This window comes from Canis lupus, chromosome 20, assembly GCF_048164855.1.
Source record: "Canis lupus baileyi chromosome 20, mCanLup2.hap1, whole genome shotgun sequence".
Taxonomy (NCBI): domain Eukaryota; kingdom Metazoa; phylum Chordata; class Mammalia; order Carnivora; family Canidae; genus Canis; species Canis lupus.
This window is the reverse complement of record NC_132857.1, coordinates 43,371,189-43,396,654: the sequence shown is the minus strand read 5'-3', so window position 1 is coordinate 43,396,654 and position 25,466 is coordinate 43,371,189. Positions and strand designations below refer to the sequence as shown.

Here is a 25,466-nt window from a genome sequence, read left to right as displayed (position 1 = left end):
TCTTTCTGCTGCTTCATTAGTGTATAGAAAAACAACAGATATCTGTATATTAATTGTGTAACCTGTGACCTTACTGAATTCATTTATTTTTTTATTTTTTTAAATTTTTTTTTCATTTATTAATTCTAGTAGTGCTTTGGTAGAATATTTAGGGTTTTCTATTTCTAATTTTATTTAATCTGCAAATAGTGGAAGTTTTACTTCTTCCTTATCAATTTGGGTATCTTTTATTCCTCTTTCTTATCTGAAAAAGGGTTTTTTGAATAATGATTCAATTTCATTTCTGTTAATTCATCTATTCAAATTTTCTGTTTCTTCTTGATTCAGTTTTGGGAGATTATATGTTTCTAGGAATTTATTTATCCATTTTCTTCTAGGTTGTCCAATTTATTGGCATATAATTTTTCATAATATTCTCTTATAATCCTTTGTATTTCTGTGATGTTTGTTGTTATTTCTCTTCTTTCATGTTTGATTTTATTTACTTGAGTTCTCTTTTTTTTTTAAGTTTGATTAAAGGCTTTTCCATTTTTTTGATCTATTCAAAAAACCAGTTCCTTTTTATTGATCTGTTCTAGTATTTTTTAGTTTCTATTTCATTTATTTCTGCTCTAATCTTTATTATTTTCTTTTTTTTTTTTTTTACTCGTTTTGGGTTTTCTTTGTCCTAATCTAGCTCCTTCAGATATAAGGTTAGATTGTGGGTTTTTTTATTTTTCTTGCTTCTTGAGATGAGCCTGTTTTGTAGTAAACTTCCTCTTAGAACAGTTGTTGAAGCATCCGAAATATTTTGGACCACTGTTTTATTTTCATTTGTTTTCATTTCATTTTCATTCAAGTTCTTCATGTTTGTTTGTTTGTTCTTGTCTTAGCCTCCATGTATTTGTACTCTTTCCAGATTGTTGTGGTTGATTTCTGGTTTCATAGTGTGTGGTCAGAAAAGGTGCATGGTATGATTTTGATCTTTTTAAATTTGTTGAAACTTGTTTTGTGGCCTAATGTGATCAGTTCTAGAGACTGTTGCATGTGCAGTTGAAAGGAATATGTATTCTATTCTTTATGGATGGAATGTTCTGAACATATTTCTTAAATCTGTTGAGTCCAGTATGTCATTCAAAGCCACTATTTCCCTGTTAATTTTCTGTTTGAATGATCTGTCTTTTGAAATAAGTGTGGTGTTAAAGTCCCCTACTATTATTGTATTACTATTGATTAGCTCCTTTATGTTTGTTATTAACTGTCTTATGTGTTTGGGTGTTCTCATAAATTGAGTACATAAATATGTACAGTTGTCTTATCTTCTTACTGGATTGTTCCCGTTATGATTAAATAGTGTTCTTCTTTTTCTCTTGTATAGTCTTTGTGTTAAAGCCTATTTTGTCCTATGTAAGTATTGCTACCCTGGATTTTCACTTCCCCTTGCATGAAAATGCATTTCCATCCATTCACTTTCAATCTGTATGTGTCTTTAGGTATGAAATGAGTGTCTTATAGGCAGGTTATAGATGGTCTTGCTTTTTTATCCATTCATTTAACCTTTGTTTTTTGATTATAGCATTTAGTCCATTTACATTCACAGTAGTTATTAATAGATATGTACTTATTGCCATTTTGTTACTTTTTGATGGTTGTTTTTGTACCTGTCTTCTCTTGCTCTATTGTCTCAATATTTGCTGACTTTCTTTAGTGATATTCTTGATTCTTTTTTTTCCCCCCTACCCTTATTACTGGTTTTGATTTGTGGTTACTATTAAGTTTGTATATAACATCTTTTGCATATACCAGTCTGTGTTAAGTTGATGATTCCTTTTGTTTGAATCCACTTTTAACTCCTCTCCCTCCAGGCTTAAAGTATATGGTGTCATACTTTACATTCTTTTATTTTGTAGAATACTGTGATTTTTATAAATACACTTATTTTTACTGTTTTTAGCTTCCTACTTTCTTACTCCTACTTATTGTCTTTCTTTTCCATTTAAAGAGTCCCCTTGAACACTTCTTTTATTAGGGCTGGTTTAGTGGTCATGAATTCCTTTAACTTTTATTCATCTGGGAAACTCTTTATCTCTCCTTCTATTCTGAATGATAGCCTTCCTGGATAGAGTATTCTTGGCTGCACGTTTTGTTTTTTTTTTCTTTCAGCACTATGAATGTGTCATGCCCCTTTCTTCTGGCCTGTAAAGTTTCTACTGAAAAGTCAGCTGATAGAATTATAGAGTTTCCCTTGTATGGGAAATCTTTTCTTTTGCTGTTTTAGAATTTTCTCTTTATCACTACTTTTTAGCATTTTAATCACTATGTGTCTTGGTATGGACCTCCTTGGGTTGATTTTGTTGGGGTTCTTTATGCCTCTGGCTCTCAATTTCCATTTCCTTCTCTAGATTCTAGAAGTTTTCAGCTATTATTCAAATAAATTTTTCCCCCCTTTTCTCTCTCTTCTTCTAAGATGCAAATGTCATTATGGTTGATGGTGTCATTGCATTCCTTCTTTTTTTATTTTTAAAGATTTTATTTATTTATTTGAGAGAGAGCAAACACATGAGCAGGGAGAGGGGCAAAGGGAGAAAGAGATGGAAAGGGACAGACAGACTCCCTGCTATGTATCTAGTGTATTTTTAATTTCATTTATTGAGTTCTTCATCTCCAATTGGTTCTTTTTTTTTTTTTTTAATTTTATTTACTTACTTAAGAGAAAGAGATAGAGCATGAGCAGAGGGGAGGGGGAGAGGGAGAAGCAGGCTCCCCGCTAAGCAGGGTGCCTGATGTAGGGCTCAATCCCAGGACCCTGGGATGACCTGAGCTGAAGGCAGATATATAACTGACTGAGCTGCCCAGGTGCCCCTCCAACTGGTTCTTTTTTATACTTTCTATCTCTTTGGTTTTTTTTTTTTTTTTTTTTTTTTTACTTTCTATCTCTTTGTTAAGGGTCTCACTGATGTCTTCCAATCTTCTTAAGTCCAGTGATGATCTTTATAACCATTACTTTAAATTTATTGATTGTATCACTTACCTCTTTTTTGATTAGATCTTTTTCTGTGCTTTTGTCTTGTTCTTTCCTTTGGGACATATTTTTCTCTCTTCTCATTTTGTCTACTTCTCTTTATCTTCTCTGTGTTGGAAAAGTTGTTTTTGTCTCCTGCTTGTGAAAGTAGTGATCTTATGAAGATGAAATCTTATAGTGCCCTTCCATGCAAATTGCCCTGTTCACCAGGATCCAACACTTCATGGGTATCTCCCATATGTGTCATGTTTATGGTACTATTGTGGCTCTGTTGCTTTTCTCTTCAGACCGGTTGTCTACCATTCCTCTCTTTGCCTGTTGTAGACAGGGTTTGGTCCTTATGTTGTTAGTGGACAAGTCTGGGTCCTCCTGGGCTTAAGTTGAGTCAGAACAGGCATTTGTCAGAAATACAATAGCACTGAACTACAGGGCAGTTTCCTTGTATTATCCCCTGAGAAGCTTTTGGTTGGTGGCCAAGGCCTGCAATCAGACCACATGTCTGCTCCACTCCACTGCTGAGGCTTCAGTTTGACTGTGATTATTTCCTGTTCTCCCTTGGGGCAGGAGTCACTCTGGAATGGTACTGGCCCCTATCAGGACTGCTTGCACACTGCCAGGTTTGCAACACCACTTGAATGGGTTCCAGCCAAGGGCCTGTGGAAGGGGCAGGTCTGCAGGACAATGGGAGTGGGTGCATGGACTTCTCAGTGCCAGCAAGGATTGTACCAGTTTGATGAGTAAGGGGACCTGCAGTTGCCAGAACCTTGCAGACAGTTGAAGGTGGTGGATTTGCAGAAGCACATGTAGCGGCATGTTGTTTTAATAGGGTTTGCCCAGGTCTGCTTTGGAAGGAAACCTAGAACCAAGGCTTGGCTGGAGGGGGAGTGTCCACAGGATAACACATGAGGGAGTGGTGCTGTTAGCAAGTTAGGTAGCAAGCATTGGTGCCACACTAGTGACGTGTACCTTATTTTATTTTATTTTATTTTATTTTATTTTATTTTATTTTATTTTATTTATTTATTTATTTTTATCTATCTATCTATCTATCTATCTATCTATCTATCTATCTAGTGGCTACCATAGTAGACAGCCCAGTTCTATAATAATCCCATAAGATGGGATCCATGGGTGGCTCAGCAGTTTAGCGCCTGCCTTTGGCCCAGGGCATGATCCTGGAGACCCAGGATCGAGTCCCACATCAGGCTCCCTGCATGGAGCCTGCTTCTGCCTCTGCCTGTGTGTCTGCTTCTCTCTCTCTCTGTATCTCTCATGAATAAATAAAAATAAAATCTTAAAAAAACCCCATAAAATTATAGTTTATATTAGATATGAATTATATATATATTTTTACATGTTATATTTTTAAGCCAAAAATATTTAATTGAATTTGGTCCTGAGAAACTTTTTTTTTTTTAAGATTTTATTTATTCATGAGAGACAGGGGGAGAGAGAGAGAGAGAGAGAGGGACATGGCAGAAGGAGAAGTAGGCTCCCCTTAGGGAGCCTGATGTGGGGCTTAATCCCTGAACTCCAGGATCACAGCCTGAGCTGAAACCAGAGCTCAACCGCTGAGTCATCCAGGCATCCCCTGAGAAATGTCTTTGAAGCAAGTAGTATAATTTATTAAATTGAACACTTAGTACTTGTAAAGGAAATAAGAAATTGCCTTATTCAGATAGCAGAAATATTATGGAACTAAACTTACCTCAGTTTATTTTATGCAAAAATCATTAAATAGGAAATTTAAAGTATTACTTAATTGATAATAATGCTTTTAGATGGGTGGAAAATTTTAAGTTCAAAAGTTGCTAGCCATTTGGTCAATTTGCTATTTAAGCTGCAGATGGGAAAATAAAAATTATAATTGTAGTAAGGAATTCTTGTGACGGCATTTATTTAAAAAAAAAATTGAAATAGCAAATTTACCCCAGGTTAGGAAGAAGAGTTCTAAAATCTTACCTACATTGCCTCTCCTACCCTACATTGATAACATTCCCACTTGAATATTCTGATATAGTTCCCTTTCTGTTTCAAGTGATTTTGTAAAGTGAGAAATAATACTGATGGTGGTGGTATACACACCTCTGAGAATGATGAAGACATCGGGGGAGAAAAGACTTGAGAACCAGGATTTTAAACTTTATTGTTTGGGATAAATCAACTTAAGATTTGTTACTTTAAATTCTTCCTACTTTGAATTTAAAAATTTTTGTTACCAATGTCAAATTACTGTAAATAAAATAGCCAGGAGATTTTTCTTCTCTCTTCATTGTCACTATTCCAGAAGATTATGTTGAAATTTTGAATAGAACACACTAAAGATGACTACACTGTTAAACAGTTTTCTTCATAAGGAGAATTTCTAAATAGGTTTTGGCACTAGAACTGGATGAAAACTCTTTTTCTTTGTTCAGTTCTTTTTTGGAATTTTTTTTTTTTTTTCTCCTTATTTCAAAAGACAGGTAGAAATTTAAATAACTTTTTTTTAATCAAAGAATCATAATTTTTCAGTGGAGCAAAGGATTCTGGTTTCTTCTCTCAGGGATTCTCTTTAACAGAATAATAATAGGACATTTTAATAGGTATTTGTAGTAATGTTCATTCTTCTGTGTCCAGGACATGCTTCTTTCTTTTTCCTTTGATTTAAACTTCAGACTTTACTCTGGATAGAGTGGGCCACTAACATTGTCAGAATAAGCTGAAAGTATGTTAAAATGAGATGAAGAGATGAATTCTATTAGCATATTAATGGCACTGCAGCCCAAAATACCTCATGTGTATGAGAAAAATCTTATGTTTTAATGGAGAGAAGAATGAGGCAGAAGGAGTTAACAAAGTAGAATGATTATGTTATATTTATTATGTAATTACCAATTCCATCGTTAGATTCTTATGACCCTGTGAATTGTGAGAATCTGAGAAGCTGTCATACATGTGAGAAATAGTCATGACCACTTTTTTTTTCCCTTTCTAGTTATTCAAGATTATAAGGGGTAACATGACTGGGGGAAAGAGATTTCAATAAACCTAGATTAGAATTTCCCAACCACTATGTCTGTCTACTGGACTAGGAGCTAAGAGACCTGTGTTCCAGTTTTGTTCTATAGTTAATTATGTGTCTGACCTTGAGCAATTTACTTAACTTCTCTTGGTCAGTATTTTATTTTTCCCTTCAATTCTGTATTAGGGTTTTCCAGAGAAACAGAACTAACAGTATATCTCTATTTTTGTCAAGACTGATTATGAGGAATTGGTTCACATAGTTATGGAAGCCAAAAAGTCCTGAAATTGGCAGTTGGCAAGCTGGAGATGCAGTAGAGTTGATCACATAGTTTGAGTCCAAGTCCAAAGACCAGAGAATCAGGAGAGCCAAAGCTATATGTTCTAGTCCATAAGATACAGGTTTGAGACCCAAGAAGAGCTGATTCAGTTCAATTCCAAAGATGAAAAAAAACTGTTGTCTTGGCTTGATGATAGGCAGTAGAAGTTCCTGTATACTTGTAGAAAGGTTAGCCTTTTTATTTTATTTAGGCTTTTTTTTTTTTAAGATTTATTTATTTATTTATTCATGAGAGAGAGAGAGAGACAGAGACACAGGTAGAGGGAAAAGCAGGCTCCACACCGGGAGCCCGACACGGGACTCGATCCCGGCACTCCAGGATCGTGCTCTGGGCCAAAGGCAGGCGCTAAACCGCTGAGCCACCCAGGGATCTCAGGCTTTTTTTTTTTCTTTTTTTTTTAAGTGGGCTCTATGTCCAATGTAGAGCTCAATGTGGGGCACAACATGGGCCCTGAAACCACAACGCTGAGATGAACACCTGAGCTGAAATCAAGATGCTCCACCTTGTGGTGTCCCTTGTTTTATTCATGCTTTTAAGTGATTAAATCAGGACCTACTCTGATTAGGGAGGAAAATATGCTTTACTTTGTCTACTGATTCATATGTTAGTTTCATTCAGAAACCCTCTCAAAGACCTGCCCTGAGCCTTTGTCCAAATTTCTGGACAACCCATGGCACAGTCAAATTGAGCCATAATGTTAACTATCATACTGTTGCTCACACACACACCCTGCCCCCACCATTTCAAGGCTACATTCAAACACTTCAAAAGTACATTCAAAATAATATATGTAAGGTATTTTTTCTAATAAAGTAATAATTACTTTGAGTTATAGCATTAGCAATTAGTGTTGTCACCTATAACCCAACTTAAAAAATAGAACATCAGTGAAGATGTAGAAAATGAGGGCAAAAGAAATGTAGATAAAATTCAATCTCCTTACAACTTGCAACCCATTGACAAATACTTGAGGCAGGCAGAGTGACATTCCTTTTTTTCTTTTTTTTTTTTCAGAGTGACATTCCTGAAGGAACTTATAACTGCCTTAATGTTAGTACTTTGCCAGAGGCTAAAAACAACCTTAGCTTGACATTAGCCAGAGCTCCAGGATCCCTTAAGTCTTCTTTAACATATGAAAATACCTTTGGAAACTCCATTTATCTCTACACACTACCCCCCAACCCCGCCCAAGATATATGTTAGTAGTCATCCTTCAAACATATGGCCCAGTGATATACATCTGAAGCATCTCATGACAAATGTTTTACTAAAGTGTGCTAAAGTCCTGGAAGTCTTGCTTCCAAATTCCTTAGAGATTTAAGCTATCCCTAACCCCCACTAACTAAGAAGTATATATTCAGTCACTCCTCATTATCCCAGTACAGCTCTTCCTGCACACAGGTCCTGTCCTCATGCTTTAATAAAACCACCTTTTTGCACTGAACACATTTCAAGAATTACGTCTTGATTATACGCTCCTGGACCCCAACAGCACATCACATGATACTACTGAATTTAATACAGGGTGTTTTTAATTTTTTTATTAAGGTATTATAATAGATAATAAAAAATAGATTTTTGTATCATAAACTTTTCAGATTCCAAGGAATGTTATTGAAATTTGCATCCCTTTTTTTCATCAATAGTTCTCAGTATCCCTGTAGTACCAATCACATAAGTTACTGAGCAAATAACATAGTATAAAATAAAAGTGATTATTCTTCTATGAACTTTAGACTTCTTGACATCTCCATTTGTGTGTCAGATAGATATGTCAAAACAGAACATTTAAAAACAATCTCTATTATAGATTCAGTGAAAACCCTATCAAGATTCTAGGTACCTTTTTTTTCTTTGTAGAATTGACAAGCTGATCCTAAAATTTATATGAAACAGTGTGCCCAGAATAGCCAAAGCAATTTTGAAAAAAAAAAAAAAAAAAAAAAAAAACCCTCACATTTCCCTATTTCAAAACTCTTACAAATAAAATCAGAAATGAAAGTTATGACAAATACAAAGGATCATAAAAGACTACTATGAACAATTATATGCCAAGAAATTGGACAACCTGGATAAAAGTGATACAAACTGAATCATAAAGTTGAAAATCTGAACAGACTGATTACTAGTAAGGAGATTGGATAGGTAATAAAAAACCTCCAAACAAAAGTCCGTGAGCAGATAGCTTCATTGTTAAATTCTACCAAGTCTTCAGAGAAGAGTTAATACCAGTTATTCTCAAACTCTTCAAACAACAGGAGAGGAAGGAATACTTCCAAACTTATTTTACACGACAAGCATTACCTTGATACTAAAACCAAACAAGGATGCCACAAGAAAACAAAATTACAGGCCAGTAACCCTGACAGATGTAGAAATCCAACGAAGTAATAGAAAGCCACATTCAGCAATGTACTTAATGGTAATACACTGGGGACCTGGATTGCCCCAGTTGGTTAAGTGTTCAGCTCTTGGTTTTGGCTCAGGTTGTGTTAGGGTTGTGAGATTGAACCCAACATCGGGCTCTATGCTCAGTGGGGAGTCTGCTTGAGACTTTCTCTCTTCCTCAATCTGTGCCCCTTACCCCACTCATGTTCTCTTTCTCCCTTTCCCTCTCTCAAATCTTTTTTTTTTTTCCCCTCTCTCAAATCTTAAAAAAAAAATAGGATCATACACCATGGTCAAGTGGCTTTTACTCTAGGAATGCAAGGATGTTTCAACATCTGCAAATCAATTAACATGATAAACATTAACAAAATGAAGATAAAAATCATGAGCGTCTTAATACATGCCAAAAAAGGATTTGACAAAAATTCAACATTTGTTCATGATGAAAACTCTCAACAAAGTGGATATAGAAGTAATGTACATCAATGTAATAAAGGCCATATATGACAAGCCAAGAGCCGACATCTTTCTCAGTGCTGAAAAGGTGAAAGTTTTCTAATATCAGAAACAATAGAAGGATGCCTACTAATAAAAGAAAACAAAAAAGAAGGATGCTACTTTTTGCCACTTTATTCAACATAGTTTTGAAAGTCCTAGCCAGAGCAGTTAGACAAGGAAAGGAATAAAAGGTATGCAAATAAGGGAGGAAGCAATAAAACTGTCACTGTTTACAGATGGCATGATATTCTATAAGAAAACGCTAAAGACTACACCAAAAAAATTTTAGAACCAATCAATAAATTCAGTAAAGTTACAGGATACAAAATCAGTATACAAGCATTTCTGTACACTTATAATGAAGTCTCAGAGAAATCAATTGATACTTTTTACAATTACATTAAAAATAATAAAATATCTAGGAATAACGCTAACCAAGGGGGTGAAAGACCTTTATGCTGAAAACAATAAGATATTAATGAAAGAAATTGAAAAAAACACAAACCAATGGAAAGATATTTCATGCTCATATATTAGAGGAATCTCTATTGTTAAAATATCCATACTCCCCAAAGCAATCTGTAGATTCAGTGCAATCCCTATCAAAATTCCAGTGGCATTTTTCACAGAAATAATCCTAAAATTTATATGAAACTACAAAAGATTCTGAGTAGCCAAAGCAGTTTTGAGAAAGAAGAACAAAGCTGAAGACCTCATACTCCTTGATTTCAAACTGTATTTCAAAGCCAAAGTGATCAAAACAGTATAGTACTGTCATAAGAAAGAGCCACATAGGGCAGCCCAGTGGCTCAGCGGTTTGGCGCCTGCCTTCAGCCCAGGGCATGATCCTGGAGTCCTGGGATCGAGTCCCACGTCGGGCTCCCTGCATGGAGCCTGCTTCTCCCTCTGCCTGTGTCTCTGCTTCTCTCTGTCTCTCTCTCTCTCTCTCTCAGATAAACAACATCTTTAAGAAAAAAAAAAACAAAGAGCCACATAGATCAATGGAACAGAATACAGCACAGAAATAAACCCATGAACGTAAATAATCAGTTAATCTCCTGTAAAAGAAATATGAGTATACAACGGGAAATGAGTTTCTGTCAGTGTTAGGAAAACTGGACTACTCTGTTACACCATATACAAAAGTTAAATGGATTAAAGAAAAAAATAAAGTGGATTACAGACTTAAACATAAGACATGAAACCATAAAACACCTAGAAGAAAGTATAGGCAGTAAGCTCCATGACATCAGTCGTGACATTGATTTTTTTGCCACCAAAAACATAGGCAACAAAAACAAAAATAAATAGAACTGTATAAAAAACTTAAAACCTTCTGCACAGCAAAGGAAAACATCAACAAAATGAAAAGGTAACCTTCCAAATGGGAAAAAATATTTTCACATCATATATCTGATAAGGGATTAATATCCAAAATAGATGAGGAAGTCTTAAAACTCAGTATCAAAAACAAACATACAATCTGATTAAAAAATGGGCAGAATACCTGAATAGCTATTTTTCCAAAGAAGACATACAGATGGCCCACAGGTACATGAAAAGTTGTTAAAATCTCACTGATCATTAGAGAAATGCAAATGTAAACCATAGTGAGATACCACCTCACACTTGGAATGGCTATTTTCAAAATGATAAAAAATAGTATTGGCGAGGATATGGAGAAAACAGAACCATGTACACTATTGGTGGGAGTGTAAATTGGTACCACCACTATGGAAAACAGTATGGTTCCTCAGATAATTAAAAATAGAACTACCATATATTCAAGCAATTCTACTTCTGAGTATTTGTCCAAAGAAAGTGAAAACACTAACTTGAAAAGATATATGTACTCCCATTTATTGCTACAAGAGAAATGCCTGTCAGCTGATAAATTCATGAAAGAAAGTTGTATATCCATACAATGGAATATTATTCATCTTCAAAATGGAATCTCAAGTACTGATACACTCTACAACATGGGTGAACTTAGAAAGTATACTGAATTAATGAAGTCAGCAAAAAGGCCACATATTTTATGATTTTACACTTGTATAAAATTTCCTGGAATTACATAGTGGTGATAGTTGCACAATTTTGTGAGTATACTAAAAATCACTGAATTGTACATTTTAAAAGAGTGAATTTTGTGATGTGTGAATTGTATCTCAATTAAAAAAATGCTGGATTTAGTGATTTTTCCCCCAAAAACTGCCCCTTCTAGTCTTTTGTTTCAAAAGCTAGAGACTATTTGAAAGGTGTTCTCATGTTAGAGGTGGCACATGATTGAATCACAAAGAGATTCAGAGATAATCAATAGAGTCATAGTGTGGTTTTCTAGGAACAGACTGTTTACCTCACTTCTGTACTTCCCACCTACCCAGAAATCTTTGATAGGCATCACATAATGCAGTGGTCTAATTTCAGATCAATTATTAAGTATGGATTTCTAGATTCCTTGGAAAAAATCACCAAAGCTTTAGGTGCCTGGAACCCTCCAGGATGAATGAGAACTCCATCACCCACAAGATTAACTAGATTGACACAATCCACCACAAAGCAACTCCCATCTTTCCTCTAAAAATAGTTTGTTAAAAATAGTGCTTTAACAGAATGACCTTGACAAGACTGATAGCTGTTCACTGCACATCCATTTCCTTTTCTTCTTGGGTATACAACTGGATATGTATCCTCACTTTTCTTATAGGTGAAAGTAAGGTCATGCACCTGAATTCTAGGCAATTTAATATTAGCAAGACAGACTTACCAAATGTGTTCCTTCATTTTCCCCTTCTGCCAGCCAGATGGGTAAGCTACATAATGGCAGATCCTCCTGGAGCCTGTGTCCTTGAGTTAGATGAACAAAAGGTGCCTACCAACCAGAAACACCCCTGTTGTATTACCATAATTAGGAAATAAGTTCCTTTTTTAGTTGAATACTTACACATTTTGGAGTCTATTTGCTATTACAGCCATTCCCATCCTAGTGAATACATGGGTGACTACATTTCTAACAAAAAATAATGATAAAGAAAAATCACTAAAGTAACTTTTAACAGAGGCAAGTTGGTACTAGATATTTTTATATTCCTAAGAATATTGTTGAGCTAATAAATCTAGAAATGTTTTTATTCTTTTGGATCTTTTTAAAAAGTTTTGTCAAGTAGGGCCAAAGCAGTGTGGATTTCTAGGACTAATTTTGCCTTGCTCTGAAACAAGACACTTCTGAGTGTCCAAAATTCCATAAATTATGAGCAGGAACTATTCCTGATCTGGAGGTTGTTCTCTCCGATATTTCAAGTTAGTGTTTCCTTGGATTTAGGCATTTCCTGACTAGCACTTGGACAAAGAAGGGACCCTCTGTGCATTCCTGGAGCTCTCTCTTTGGATAGCTCTTTGCTCTTTACTCCTCAACCCTATGAAATTTAATCTTGTTCTCCCCAGATTCCCATTATCATCTCAACTCAAGGAGACTGGAGATTTCCAGGGTGGTCCTCATGGAAACTATGTCCATGTAGTAACCTTTAGCACTTGCAGGGCTCATGTCCTTTAATCCGTCCTTCAGAAATCACTGCCCCTTTTTGGCTCATGTGTAATGTCTTAAAAACCATTGTTTATTTTGTGGGGTGCTGGGGTGGCGCAGTCAGTTAAGCATCTGACTCTTGGTTTCGGCTCAGGTCTTGATCTTAGGGTCTTGGGATCAAACCCCACATCAGGCTTCTTGTTCAGCACAGAGTCTGCCTACGACTCTCCCTCTCTCTGCCCCTCCCTACTGTGCTCTCTCGCTAAAATAAATAAACAAATCTTTAAAAATATATACATTTTTTGCATTTTTTTGGTTGTTTTAGGTGGGAGGATAAATTTAGTCTCTTTTATTCCATTTTAGCTGGTACTCTTTGTATAATTGTAAGAATAATATGAAAGTTTTATTGCTTTAGTTTAAATGGTGGCTGTTTGACTTTGGGCACATTTTTTAAGTTCTCTGTTTCAACTTTCTAATCTGTGAAAGGAAAATATGATAATACCTCCATTCTATAGGGTGTAAGGATTAAAAGAGTCTATGTGAAGTGCTTCAAAAAGTGGTGTATGAACTCAGTAAATGAGTTATTTTTTAATTATAATTGTAGAAAATGTCTAATGCAAAAAACCTTTGGAGTGAGGGAGTTCTTTGTTTTAGTAACCAGCTCTACCACTTATTGTGGCCTTATATTTAGCCTCTATTAATCTCATTTTGCTCATTACACAAAGTGGATAATAACACCTACTCATTAAATAGTTGTGTGGGTGAAATAAAATTGTAATAGTACAGAACTCGGCATAGTGCCTGAGACAGATTAGGTACTAAGTGATTGTTATTATTTGGATCATCTATTGCTACGTAATAGATTGCCATAAAGTTTAGTAGCTTAAAATAGCAGTCATTGTTTTATTACCTCTAAAGATTCAGAGAAGTGGTTAGGCTCAGCATCTCGTTCTCATTCAAGTTCTCTCCTGCAGTTGCAGTCAGGCAGTTGCAGGTCTGTAGTCAGCTTGAAGGTTTTCCCAGTCATCTGTCTTGCATTTGATTCTGGCTCTTGGCTGGGATCTCTTAAAACCCTCACAGCAGAGTAACTGAATTTTAAGAACAAGCATTCTAAGACAATTAGGCAGAAGCTGGATTCCTTTTTTATAATAGCCTCCAGAAAGTCACCTAGCATTATTTTGGCTGTAGTTACAGGCCTACCTAATTTCGGGAGGAGAGTCAACATTACCTTGCAAGAAAAACGTGTGTAATGGAAGATATTGGTGCAGTTACTTTTAGACAATACAGTCTGTCATAGTTAGCTACCATTCATGTGTATATATATGCAAACATTTCACATAAAATGTTCATTTCTCCCCAATACCACACTTTATAAAGTTTTCTATGTACTTTTTTTTTAATTTTATTTTTTTAATTTATTTTTTATTGGTGTTCAATTTACTAACATACAGAATAACCCCCAGTGCCCGTCACCCATTCACTCCCACCCCCCGCCCTCCTCCCCTTCTACCACCCCTAGTTCGTTTCCCAGAGTTAGCAGTCTTTACGCTCTGTCTCCCTTTCTGATATTTCCCACAGTTTTCTATGTACTTCTTAAAGCTTTTCTTTTTTTTTCTTAAAGCTTTTCTAAAAAGTTTTTCTTTTAATTACACTTAGTTAGCATACAGTGTTATATTAGTTTCAGATTTATAAGATAGTGATTCAACAATTCCATATATCACATGGTGCTATCACAATAAGTGCCCTCCCTAATCCCCGTCATGTATTTCACCCACCCCTCATCCACCTCCCTTCTGGTAACCATCAGTTTGTTCTTTATAGTTAAGAGTCTTTTTCTTGATTTGTTACTCTCTCTCTTCTTTCCCCCCTTTGCTTATTTGTTTTGTTTCTTAAATTCCACATATTGGAATTGTGTGACATATTGGACGAAGTGACATCATAGGGTATTTGTCTCTTACTTACTTTGCTTAGTAAATTTATAAGCCATCTAAATCCATCCATGTTTTTGCAAATGGCAAGATTTCATTCTTTCTTATGGCTGAGTAATATTCTATTGTGGATATATATCACATCTTCTTTATCCATTCATCAGTTGTTAGACACATGGGCTGCTTCCATATATCTTGGATGTTGTAAATAATACTGCTATAAACATTGGGGTGCATGTATCCTTTTGAATTAGTATTCATGTAGTCTTTGGGTATATACCTAGAAGTGCAATTGCTGGATTGTAGTTTTAATTTTATTTTGAAATTTTTGAGGAACCTTCATACTGTTTTCCACAGTGGCTGTACCAGTTTGTATTCCTAACAGCGTGGTAAGAGTGTTCCTTTTTCTCAATATCCTCCCAACACCTTTGGTTTCTTGTGTTGTTGATTTTAGTATTCTTAAAAGTATGAAGTGATTCTTATTGTATTTTTGATTTGCACTTACCCAATGATCAGTGATGTTGAGCATCATTTCATGTGTCTGAATGTCTTCTTTGCCATCTCTTTTATCTTCCTTGGAGAAATATCCATTCATGTCTTCCCATTTTGAAATTCACTTATTTGTTTTTTGGGTGTTGAGTTTTTTAAAAGTTCTTTGTAGGGGCATCTGGGTGGCTCTGTGATTGTGCATCTGCCTTTGGCTCATGTCGTGATCCCGAGGTTCTGGGATCAAGTCCAGCATCAGGGTCTTCTCAGGGAGCCTGCTTCTCCCTCTGCCTATGTCTCTGTCTCTCTGTGTGTGTCTCTCATGAATAAATAAATAAAATCTTAAAAAAAGTTCTTTGTATATTTTGGATTCTAACCCTTATTGTATATGGTTTTGCAAATATCTTCTCCCATTGCATAGATTGCCTTTTAGTTTTGTTGATTGTTTTCCTTTGCTGTGCAGAAGCTTTTTATTTGGTTGTAGCCCTGGTCTTTTACTTTTGCTTATGTTTTCCCTTGTCTCAGTAAACATATCTAAAAAACGTTGCTACAGCCAGTGTGAGAGATGTTGCCTCCTATGCCAACTTCCAGGATTTTTATGGTTTCATGTCTCAAGTTTTTGGTCTTTAATCCATTTGAATTTATTTTTGTATGTGGTATGTGAAGGTTGACCTTCATTCTTTTGCATATTGCTGTCCAGTTTTCCCAAACACCATTTGTTGAAGAGACTGTCTTTTTTTCCCATTGGATCTTGACTTTTGTTAAAGATTAATTGACCATAAATTGTAGGTTTATTTCTGGGTTTTCTGTTCGGTTCCATTATCTATGTGTCTGTTTTTATGCCAGCACCATACTGTTTTGGTTAATACAGCTTTGTAATATAAATTGAAATCTTAAATTATAATGTTTCCAGCTTTGCTTGCCTTTCCAAGATTGCTTTGGCTATTGGGGGTGTTTTGTGGTTTCATACAAATTTAAGGATTGTTTGTTCTAGTTCTGTGAAAAATGCTGTTGGTTTTTTAATAGGGATTGCATTAAATGTTTAGATTCTTTTGGGTACTATAGATATTTTAACAGTATTTGTTTTTCCAATGCATGAGCATGGAATGTGTTTCCATTTTTTGGTATTATCTTTAGTTTCTTTCATAAGTGTTTTATCCTTTCAGAGTACCGGGTCTTTTAGTTCTCTGGGTAGGTTTATTCATAAGTATCTTATTTTTGGTGTAATTATAAATGAGATTGTGTTTTTAATTCTTTTCCTGCTACTTCATGATTGATGTATAGAAACACAACAAATTTCTGTAAATTGATTTTATATCCTGAGATTTTGCTGAATTCGTTGATCAGTTCTAGCATTGTTTTGGTGGAGTCTTTTGGGTTTTTTCTATATAGTATCATGTCATCTGCAAATACTCAAAGTTTTACTTCTTCCTACTGATTTGAATGCCTTTGAGTTCTTTTTGGTGTCTAATTGCTGTGGCTAGGACTCTCAGTATTATGTTGAATAAAAGTGGTGAGAGTGGACATCCTTGTTTTGTTCCTGACCTTAAAGGGAAAAGCTCTCAGTTTTTCTCCAATGAGAATAATGTTAGCTATATGTTTTCCATATATGATCTTTATTATGTTGAGATACATTCCCACTGTGCCTATTTAGTTGAGGGTTTTTGTCATGAATGGATGTTGTACATTGTCAAATGCTTTTTCTGCATCTATTGAGATGATTATATGGGTCTTATTCTTTCTCTTGTTGATGTGATGTCTTGTTGATTGATTTGCGAGTATCACCCTTGTAATCCAGGAGTAAGTCCCACTTGATCATGGTGAATGATTTTTTTTAAATGTATTGTTGAATTCGATTTGCTAGTATTTTATTGAGGATGTTTGCCTCTATATTCATCAGGGATATTGGCCTGTAGTTCAATTTTTTAGTAGTGTCTATAGTATAGTAATGAAGCATAGGCTTCGTAGGATGAGTTTGGAAGTTTTCCTTCCTCCTTTATTTTCTGGAATACTTTGAGAACAATAGATATTACTCTTCTTTAAATGTTTGATAGACTTCCCCTGTGAAGCCATCGGGGTTTTGTTTGTTGGAAGCTTTTTGATTACTGATTCAATATCTTTGCTAGTTATCAGTCTGTTCAAATTTATTATGTCTTCATGTCTCAGTTTTGTTAGTTTTTAAATGTTTCTAAGAATTTATCCATTTCTTGTTCACTATGTTGGCATATAAGTTTTCATAATATCCTCATGATTGCTTTTTTTAGTTCTAAGGTGTTGTTTGTTATTTCTCTCTCAGTTGTGATTTTATTTGTGTCTTTTCCCTTTTGTTCTTGATAAGTCTTGCCAAAGGTTTATTGATTTTATATAGTTTCAAAAAACCAGCTGATGCTGTTTTCATTCATCTATTTTATTGAGGTTTTTTGTTTTTTTATTTCATTTACTTCTGCTCTAATCTTTATTATTTCCTTCCTTTTGCCAGTTCCAAGTTGTGTTTGTTCTTTTGGTGTAAGGTTAGGTCATTTATTTGAGATTTTTCTTGCTTTTGCCTATATTACTTTAAACTTCCTTCTTAGAACCACTTTTGCTGCATTCCAGAGGTTTTGCAATAATCGTGCCTTGGGTAAACCTCATTGGCTATGGTACCTTCACTGCACAAAGCTATCCGAGAGGTTTTGAACCTTTATGCTTTTATTTTCCTTTAATTTTGTTTTGTTTTGTTTTTACTTTTTCTTTGATTTCCTGGTTGACCCATTCATTGTTTAGTAGCAATGCTATTTAACCTCTGTGTATTTGTATTCTTTTCAGATTTTTTCTTGTGGCTGACTTCTAGTTTCGTAGCATTGTGGCCAGTCATGCATGGCATGACTTCAATCTTCTTGAATTTATCAAGGCTCATTTTGTGGCCTAATATGTGATCCATTCTGGAGAATGTTTCTCCATCTCCTCACTTTCAAGCTGCAGGTATCTTTAGGTCTAAAATCAGTCTGTTGTAGGCAGCATATAGATACATCTTGCTTTTTCATTCATCACCCTCTGTCTTTTGATTGGAGTATTTAGTCCATTTACAGTCAAAGTAATTATTGATAGATTTGTATATATTGCCATTTTATTATTTGCTTTGTGGTTCTTTCTGAAAATTATCTTTTTTTTTTTTTTTTTAAGATTTATTTATTCATGAGAGACAGAGAGAGAGAGAGAGGCAGAGACACAGGCAGAGGGAGAAGCAGGCTCCATGCAGGGAGCCCAACGTGGGACTTGATCCCGGGTCCCCAGGATCAGGCCCTGGGCTGAAGTCAGCCCCAAACCACTGAGCCACCCGGGCTACCTCTGAAAATTATCTTTGATCCTTTCTTTGCTTTCTCTCATGATTTACTTGTTTTCTTTAGTGATATATTTAGATTTTTCCCTCTTTATTCTTTGAGTATATATTAGTATAAAATCTATAAAGGTTTTAGATTTGTGGTTATTGTTTAAATTTTTATTTAAATTCAATTAATTAACATATAATATGTTATTAGTTTCAGAGGTAGAGGTTTGTGGTTCATTAGTCTTATATAATACCCCATGCTCATTACATCACCTGCCCTTCCTAATGTCTATCACCAGTTGTCCCATCCCTGCACCCCCACCCCTCCAACAACCCTCAGTTTGTTTCCTATGATTAAGAGTCTCTTATTATTTGTCTCCTTCTCTAATTTCACTTTGTTTTATTTTTTACTGTTTTCCCCTATGACCATTAGGTCATATAACCTCTTCATAATAGCAATCTATACTAAGTTGATGGTCATTTAGTTTTGAACCCATTCTTTAGTCCTTTCCTCCCATGTTTTAGGTATATAGTGCCATATTTTATATCCTTTTATTTTGTGAGTTCCTTGACTGATTTTTCACAGAAATATTCATTTTTATTGTTTTTATGTGTCTTACCTTCATAATGTCACTTTTGGTCTTTCTTTCAATTAGCAATAATCGCGCCTCGGGTAAACCTCATTGGCTATGATACAGCCACTGGGTAAAGCTGGTCTTTCTTTTCCATTTAAAGAGACCACTTTAATATTTCTTGCAGAGCTGGGTTAGTGGTCATAAACTGTTTTAGTTTTTGTTTGTCTGGGGAACTCTTTATCCCTCTTTCTATTCTGAATAATAGTCTTGTTGAATAGAGTATTCTTGGCTGCAGATTTTTTCCACTCAGAACTTTGAATGCATCATGCCACTCTCTTCTTGGAGTTTCTGCTTAAAAAGCCCCTGATAGTCTTACGGGATTTCTCTTGTATGTTATTGTCTTCTTTTGTCTTGCTGCTTTAAATTTTTTTCTTTATCACTAAATTTTGCCAATTTAATTATAATATGTCTGGTGTGGGTTTGCTTTTGTTGATTTTCTTGAGGTTCTCATGCCTCCTGAATCCAAATTCTCTGTTTCATTCCCCAAATTAGGGAACTTCTCAGCTGTTACTTCTTCAAATACATTTTCTGCACTGTTTATATCTCTTCTTCTAGGACTCCTATAATATGAATGTTTTCACATTTGATGAAGTCACTCTATTCCTTAAGTTTATTCTCATTTTGCATATTTTTTTGTCTTTTGTTCAGTTTACTTTCCAGTACTCTCTTTTCTAGATCACTAATTCATTCCTCTACTTCTTCCAGCCTGTTGTTCATTCTCCATCAAGTGTGTATCTCATTTTGTTTATTGTGCCCTTTATATCTCTTTTAAGGGTCTCACTCATGTCTTCCATTCTTTTATCAAGTCCAGTGACTATCTTTATGATCATCACTTTAAATTCTCTATTAGGCATATTTCTTGTATTTGTCTCACTTAAATCTCTGGCTGTGGCCATGTCCTATTCTTTCACTTCAGACAATTTCCTCTGTCTGTTTGTCATTTTATCTGTCTCTTTGCTTGCTTCTGTGGGTTAGCAGAGTGAGCTACTTCTGTTCTTGAGGGTAATGACCTTATGAATAAGAGGTCCTATAGTGTCCTGCAGTATAGCATTTCTGGATCTGCAAGGCCTGATGCTTCTGGGACTGTCTCCAATGTGTGCTCCTTACGCTCTGCTGTTGTGTCCTGGCTGCTTTATCCCTCAGGCCAGTCATCTACAGATGTTCTCTTTGCCTGTTGTCAGCAGTGTTTGGTCCCTAGCCTGAATATTCTGAGTTTTAACTAGATGTGCTCTGGTCTGCTTGTGAAATGAGACCTGTCACCACTGCCACAAGAACTGAGGTCCTGCAAAACTTCTGGGAAGTAAGATGCAGTGTTGGCAGGGTTTTGGGCTGGTCTGTGGGAGAGCTTGCCACTCTGTGACTGAAGCAAGCATGACTGGTAAGGGCATTTCCACTGCCTTGGGAGGATGGTAGGCTTAGCATAAGCATATTAGGTAGTGAATATAGGCATTTCACTGGCTCCTGCAGGTGGAAGATTGTGCTTATATTGAGGGTTGGGGGAGGGAGATGGTACCTGTCAGGACCTTTATTGCTAGAGGGGTCTCTTTGTGAATGCTGCTTCTCTGGGGCACACTCTGAGATGAGGAAATAACCTCCCTACTGTGTGCCCCAGGTGCTCTTCAGATTGCTGTTTCTACATTGTATGTCTACAGGCTGTTTGCCCTGCCTTCTCTTCAAGAGTAGTCTTGTTGCCTTTTCAGGCTTTATCTGAGCCAAGCTCACTGACTTTTAAAACTCCATGCCTTAAGCACTGGTTGCCTTTCTTGCTTTCCAAATGAATTGCTATGGGGATTCATATTCCCTCTGTGCTTCCCTGTATGCTAGTATGTCTTTCACCCCTCTCTTTGACCATGACTCTCTCACTATCTTAGTAATCATGATTTGTTTCTCTCTCAAACTACATCTCCACACTTTGTACCTTTTTCAGTGTGACCTCTTCTCTACCTTTAGTTGTAGAGTTTGTTCCTCAAATGTTCAGATTGATTTCTGTGGTATTAAGGATGATCTGATAGTTATCTATTTGTATTTGTGGGATTAGGTGAGCCTAGGGTCCTCCTATTCTGCCACCATCTTCTCCAACTGGAGCTTTTTTGTCCCTATATACAGTACTTGTGGCCAGCAGGTTAGCATTCTAGTTTTCAGTTGATATCTATAAATCATTAGTCCTTTTTTGAAGTGCAAGCTCCATCTTTTGTGATTATTGCCATTAATTCCTTTCTACTACTATTATTTATGAACCCCTTGTTTACTCCTCTGTGTTTGTGGAGGGTGTATACATGAGAGGGAGTAATTCTTGTGGGACCATCTTAGAATTATGCCTACCACAACCTCCTCAAGGATTTTTTTTTTTTTTACTTTAGTTATGGTACTTTTCAGCTCTAGAACTTTAATTTCACTATTGTGTACATTTCTATATTTTTATGAATATTTCCTAATTGAATAATACTCATATTTTCCTCCAGTTCTTTGAACATATTTATTCCAGCTACATCAGCTTCTTAGTCTGCCAGATTTGGCATCCAGGCTCACTCATATTTTATGAACGTTTTTTTTTTTTTCTTCCTATTTATTTGTATGTCTAGTAATTTCTGGTTGAAAACTGTACATTTTAGGCAATATATTATAACAGATCTGGATTTTGTTTTATATTCTTTGCTTCCCATAGTGAGCTGCTGTTAATGTCTCTGCTTGGTTTTTATATTCTTTTTTTTTTTTTTTGTCTTGCTTACTAGGTATTGTCTTTTGTGTAGTATTGTCAGCTTGTGATTAGGGTAGATATTTTGCTTAAACACCTTGATCCCTTAAGGCTTTTACCTTCTACCTGTTTGTACGTGGCCTGAGGTACTCATTCAAAATTATAGTAATTTCTCAAGATTTCCTTAGTTTTCACTTCTCAGTGGGCTCTTTCAAGTCTCTTCTGTGCATGTCTTTAGTTTCCCAGTCAGAAGAGAGTATCTGGAGAACTTATCTCAGCCCTTTAATGACTGTCTCGTTTTTAGGATTCCGCATTATTTCTGATCTTTCCACTGCTTTTTTCATCTTGGGACCACAATTTTGGATGAGTAGGGCTAGAGATTTTTTCTGTTCATTTTTATCTAAGCCTACCATTTTTTAACTTAAATTTTTTATTGCTGGATTAATACACTTTTATGGCAGAATACCAACATGTTCTTACATAAGTATTACCAAGGTTGACATCTAATGTTAATTCCAGTATATTTCTTACCCAATGATAACTTTTAAACTATTATCCTGGTATGTTATATTTCCCTCTATTACTCTTCACACTTTAAAATTTATGTAAGACCGTTACTTTTAGAGGGAAAGCCCTAATTTTTTTGTCTTCCACATCTAATTGAGTCTAGTCCCATGGCTGCAATGCTGCTGGCTTTCAGGGCCCGCTCTATGATGGTAAAACTACTATTCTTATAGTAGTCAGATTCATAGCAACACAAAACAAAATGATGGTTGCCAGGGGCTATTAGAGGAAAGGGTAATGGAGAATTTCTGTTTAATGGGTCTAAAGTTTCAGTTTTGCGGGATGAAGAGTTCTAGAGGTTGGTTGCACTACAGTAAGAAAATACCCACCCTACTGAGCTATAAACTTAAAGTGGTACATTTACAGTTATAAATTTTATGTTACCTGTATTTTACCACATTAAAAAATTAAAAACATACTATGGTTTTTGTCAGGTGAACTGAAGGAGTGGCAGGTGGTGTAGATGAGAGCAGCCCACTGGCAAAAGTCCACGAATTTCTCCTGAAGCTTTAATATGACTTTAAAAATAAATGCTGTTTGTCTTCTGCCTCAATCAAATGCCCTAAAATGGTTGTTTTTACAATTCTGTATGGTTTAAAAATTGATTTTTTTCTGTAGTGAAAGATGAGAAATCCCTGAGCTCTCTCCATCCTACCATTTATTACTGGATGTCAGTTCTTGGTGTTTTCTGTAGGTTTTATTCATGGTTCCTTTCTTATAAATGCTAGAAGGTCCTAGAGCATAGTCCTTGGCTTGTCTCTTTAACTTTTATGTCTTCCCAAGAAGATTTCATCAAGTCTCAACATTTAAAATATTATATGTACGCTGATGCATCCCAGTTTTGCAAATGTAGACTGGATTTTTACTCTACTCTCCAGATCTTTGCATCTGCCTATTTGACTCTACTTACATGTTTGATAGATATCAGATTTAATAAGGCTAAAACCAAATTCCTGATATGTGCTGTCAGAAAATGGATTCTTTCTCAGCCTACTTCATCTCAGTTATTGATGTCTTCATTCTTCTACTTTTTTAGCCCAAGAACTTTTGATTGGTTCTTGACTCTTTTTTTTTTTTCATAACCATAAGTCCATCACATCAGAATATCCTGTCAATTTCACCTTTTAAGTACACATGTAATTCTGTCCTCTTTTCAGTATCCTTACTATTACCACCACCTTTAAGTCACTATCTTCTCTACCTGAGATTAATAGGCTTCCAACTGTTTTATTCTTACTGTACTTTTCTCCTTCAGTGTGTTCTCAGTAAAGCAGTCAGGATGATCTTGTTTACCATTGGTGGGATCTTGTTATTCCTGTGCTCAGATTCTCCCAGTGGATGGTTTCTCACTGCATGCTGAGTAAAAGTCAAAGTCCTTACAAGACTCACCAAATCCTAGAGAATCTTGTCCCCATTACTTTCCTTACTTCATAACTTCCTACTTTTCCTCACTCAACTCCGTTTTCTCCTCTAGAACTCTAGACATGTATCTGTTTCAGAACCTTTCACTTATTCCCCTTGCCTGGAATGCCTCTGGAAGGCCCCAGCTACATTTATCCTCATGCTTTGACTTCCTTACTTGCTTCAGATCTTTATCCAGAATTCACTTTTGGTGTAAGACATTCCTTGGCCACCACATCCAAATTTCTGTGTCTTCCCAAATATTTCAATTCCATTTTCCTGCATTATTTTTTTAAGCATAGCATTTACCAACTTCTCATGTACATTTGTTTAACTTTGTTTCCTTCACTAATATTTTAACCCCATAAGAGAGAATTTTTGTTCTTTTTGTTATATACTACTACCCTAACACCTAGAACAGTGACTGGCACTTATGTTTGCAATAAATGTTTATAGTGAAAGATGAGAAAAAGCATCAATTTTCAGATTAAGTAGTCTCCCTAAGTACCAAGTGAAATGAAAGAAACACATTCTTGTGAAATTTCAAAATACCAAGTTTATAAAGAAAGTAAGTGCCAAACAGCTCCTGGAGAAAAGAAACAAGTCTACAAATTAGGAAAGATGGATGCTATAAGGCAGTAGAAGATGGATACTACAAGACAGTGGGACAGTTTCATCAAAGGTTTGAGAGAAAATGAATTTTAATTTAGAATTCTTTTTTTTTTTTTAATTTAGAATTCTATACCTATGTAAACTGTCAAAAATGTGAGGTCAAAGTAAATTCATTTTCACACATGAAAATATGAAGATAAAGGAAGAGATAAACGACATTTATCCATCAGATAGTTGAGGATTTTGTTTGTTAAAACAAGCACAGAAACCAAGAAGAGGATACAACAACTAGCAAAACTTATCCAAAAGTCCAATGCGTACAAACTCCAGATGAAGCAGGCAATAGAAACAATGATACCATTGTTGTATCCAAGAAGATTGGAATAAAAGTTGATAAATTAGAATTAATAGGATAATATTGGGACTGTGATTAAATATACATTTTTCTTATCAGTAAAGAGAACAAAGTTTAGGAGTTATAAAATAGGTAAATAAATTAGTTTCTAGATATTAGGTCGATTCAAAGTAATATGACTTTGATGAATTAAGGGAGTATAAAAAAAAGACTCTTGACCTTGAGGTAGCATAGTAGAGAAGGAAATATAGCCTGAGTATACTTCTTGGTTCTGTTCTGCATGATACTCATATAAACTCTTATGTTGTGTATAATGTGTATTTATTTTAATTTTTTAAAAAATTAGTTTTATATGTTATGTATTTATTAGTTTATATATTTATTAGTTTCTATATATATTTATTAGTTTGATATACTTATACATTTTTTAAAAATTTAGTTTTATATCTAAAATATATACAAGCCTCAATTATGGTTATAGAAAATAACCTAAATTTTATCAATCTAAAAAGTATTTTTTAGAAGTAGATGTGATAGGGGTGTCTGGATGGTGCCTGGATAGCTCAGTTGGTTTAAGTATCTGACTATTGATTTCACTTCAGGTCATGATCTCATGGGTCATGGAATCAAGGCCCGGGTCAGGCTTCATTCTCAGCAGGGACTCTGCTTGAGATTCTCTCCCTCTGCCCCTTACCTACCCCCTCCCTCCAATAAATAAATAATCCAATA

The 25,466-nt window shown here is 35.4% G+C and overlaps 1 protein-coding gene, 1 long non-coding RNA gene and 1 other non-coding gene across 6 annotated transcripts in view; 1 reads left to right on the top strand and 2 right to left on the bottom strand.

Annotated features, from left to right (window-relative positions):
• The window catches only part of ZRANB3 (zinc finger RANBP2-type containing 3), a 299,997-nt gene that overhangs the window by 57,379 nt on the left and 217,152 nt on the right, over positions 1-25,466 (top strand). The window lies entirely within an intron of this gene.
• Positions 12,002-25,466, bottom strand: part of LOC140611920 (uncharacterized) — a 48,779-nt gene continuing 35,314 nt past the window's right edge. The window contains exons 3-4 of the long non-coding RNA XR_012013232.1: positions 13,665-13,842; positions 12,002-12,103 (exon numbers count right to left, since the gene is read on the bottom strand). This is a non-coding gene — a long non-coding RNA (uncharacterized lncRNA). The remainder of the gene's footprint in view (positions 12,104-13,664; positions 13,843-25,466) is intronic.
• On the bottom strand, positions 19,054-19,188 carry LOC140612167 (U4 spliceosomal RNA). Its single transcript, XR_012013478.1, has one exon. It is a non-coding gene; the product is annotated as a U4 spliceosomal RNA (small nuclear RNA).